Raw genomic sequence first — 3,444 nt, 5'->3', positions numbered from 1 at the left:
ATTAGTGAATATCATACTAAAAATGCTTAAGAACAAGTGCAAAGCCTGTGCTTTAGAAGCTTAAAAAAAGGAGTAACTCATTTTTATACTCCTGACATTTGACAATTAAGTGAATATATCATATTTTCCAATTTGAACATCACATAGCATACAAGTATATTAAAACATCACATTATATCCTATAAGCATGTGCAAATTTTACTATACATTTTAAAAATAAGTTAAAATGCACAATCATGCAAAGCTTACCAAAGTAGAATAATCACAGCCACTGAGATCTATAGCTGCATTCTGGTGGAAGTCCTTCCTCTGCATATTCTAAGTAGGATACGCATAGGCAATATGAAATTATTTAAACAGCTTACCTACACATTCTATGCCACCAAATATATTGGAAAGAAAAACATCCTAAAGGACCAGAAAAAAAACAAAAACATTCAAGTTGACTGGAGTCATGTAGTTGTTTCTTCTGTGACTTACTTTGCTCATTTCTATTTTATTGTTTATGAAGGAAAACTACACACAAGCCGAAACATAAGTTTCAGTTTTGATTAAATGTTTCTCTGAACAGCATCATGTACAAATGGTTTATTTATGTATCATGTATGTAAGGGAAGCTTTCTGATGGGAGACAATCCAGTTCTTAATAGGTTTTTAAATAATTGTATTTAATCTTACAAACAATAAAAGTTGATGACTTTCTATTATAGAATGTTACAATGTTACATTTTTTTTCTATTCTTGTTCCTTTAATAACATGAACTCCTTCCAGCATATTACAGGTTTCAATGAACCAAATAATTTTTACATGTCTCAGTAATGAACTAGCACAAATTTAACTTGCTGTAATTAGTAAATATGTTTTTAAACAGACTCGGTTTGCATTTTACGATTACTATTGACAGGTATCTTCTTAGACCAAACTTAGATTCTTCTGAGCCCTCTTCGTAGTTCAGTCTTGACTTTGGCTTATCTTCAGTTCAGTAAAGAATATTTTAAGCTATTAAACATTAGAACAATGTACCAAATATATTTGTATAAATTATGGAGCATAGATATTATTCACCATTACCAAATAATGTAATATATAGTGAGACCAAAAATTATACTGAAAAATACATAACCTAAGAGCTCAGAAAAATACATTGTAGTTTATTAGTCATTTACTTACTGCTTTTGCAATTTACTCGCTTTATTTCTAGTTTATTGTTTATAATAGTAAGCTAACACAATCCAATACAAAAAGTACAGCTTTGACTAATATTTGAACACATTAATGCCTTTTCTTTCTAGGGACCCCAGGAAGTGCTTGTCAGAGTAAACAATAGCCAAAAATAGAAATGGTCTATTAACCACTCCATTCCTGAGTATTTTGGTAGCTGCACTTGTGTTTGTTTTAATCCCTTTGAGTTTCATTTTCTCCATTAAGAGCATGGATATCACGTGTAATCAAATCTTGTTTGCCATGACAACTACCACAAAACTCATTAAGATCCCTACATGATTTTCTTTTACAATATTTTTGCAAATGGAATATCCTCTTTGTCTCACTGAGAAATATGCTGAGAGAATTGAAAAATTTACGGATAACTCTTCCCAAAATTATTATCTAAGTATTCAAATTTTTTGTGACAGCATGCCAATAGATATCTACTATTTTGCTTTCATAAACTATAAGGCTACCAAGTGGTCTAGGTATCTATTAATTAATTTAGTGCATTATTAATATTGCATTATTAATACCTATTCAAATTACTTTGTGAAATCCATTTATCGGGTAAGCGCACCCATGAACTTGACTCTATCTGATATAATATTTACCTCTCCTTCACTGCTTCTAAGAGTCACCCCTACACATTAAAGCCTGCATTGGTTTTCTAAGATTGCTATAATCGACAGAACACTGGGTAGCTTAAAAAGGCAGAGATATATTTCTCACAGTTCTGATACCCAAAAATCAAAAGTGAAGGTTTCATAAAAACTCCTTGCGAGTGCTCCAAGAGGTAGGCCTTCCCCAGATCACAAATTTAGAAATTTGCCTACAATTCTTAATGTTTCTTGGCTTGTAGATGCATCATGGCCACTGCCTGTCTTTTCCTTGTAAGTTTTCATAAGATTTTCCCTCCGTATATGTTTATTTTTTGTGTCTATTTTCCATTTTCACATCAATTATATTGGAAGGATATTCACCACACAACTTTATTATATTTATTACATCTGCAATAACCCAATTTCCAAATCAGCTATGTGGTAGTAGAGATTAGAAATTTAATATATTATTCTTGGGGGAAACAGTTCAAACCAGAACATTTTCTAGCTAGGTTAATTGGACTTTCCTTGCTGGGACAAATACCTGAGAGAGATTGTTTAACAAAGAAAATAATTATTTTGTGCCACAGCTTCAGAATTTTCAGCTGATGGTCATTTGGTTGGTCTGTGGTAAAGCAGAGAATCATGATGGAGAAGGTGTAGTCAAGTAGATCTGCTCACTTCTAAGTGGACAGAAGGTAGAGTTAGGGAGAAACCAGGTTCCAGATGCCTTTCAAAGACACCCTCCGTGACCTACTTTTTACAGATACTCCCACCTTCAAGACTTTCCACCACATCCCAGATGTATGCATTACAGTCCCTGTCAATAATCAGATCCAAAAGTGGGGATCAAACCTCCAAAACATGATCCTTTTGTGGGTGCCATTCATATCCAAACCATAATACCAGATGATTCCTAAAATATGTTTTTGAAGTCCTATATCTCTTTTAGTGTATAAGCTACATTTCCCCAAACCATTCTAGTGCTTTGCCCTGCCAATAATTTAATTTCTCTTAAACATAGACGAGAAGAAGGTAGAACTCTGAGGAAAACTGGGATCTGCTTGTGAGAAAATTGTTCATCAAAAATAAAGAGGAATTAAATTCTAGAATCCTATGTGGGACATAAGGTATTGGACACAATCATCTTAAATTCAGTGGGTACTTGTTCACTGAAGTATACTTAAAGATTAAATCCCTAGCACTTCATTTGTCTGTTATTAATTCAAAATTAATTTAATTCTTCATATTTTTTCTCTTACCACTTCATCATTAGTCAATGAAAAATTTGAGTTTGACATTACTTTCTACCTACAAGTTGGTTAACCAAAATGATCTAAGAAACATTGTGTCCTCTTCTCACGATGATTGTGTCCAATACCTTATGTCCCACATAGGATTCTAGAATTTAATTTCACATCAGAGAGATACATTTCAGATGACTATATCTAAAAAATCATTAATATTGAAGTTGCTGAGAAAAGACTGTATCACAGATACCTTTATTTAACGAAATACTGCAGGGCTGACCCACTGATTAACACTTCAATGACTGTGGAGAGTTTGGCATGCTGCTGATTCAGAGCTTATTTACAATGTTTCTTAGATATCTTCAGCCCCCAGGGATTTAGCAAA

Source organism: Nannospalax galili, unplaced genomic scaffold (assembly GCF_000622305.1).
Source record: "Nannospalax galili isolate Female #2095 unplaced genomic scaffold, S.galili_v1.0 scaffold1187, whole genome shotgun sequence".
Taxonomy (NCBI): domain Eukaryota; kingdom Metazoa; phylum Chordata; class Mammalia; order Rodentia; family Spalacidae; genus Nannospalax; species Nannospalax galili.
Note: the sequence above shows the minus strand (reverse complement) of the source record.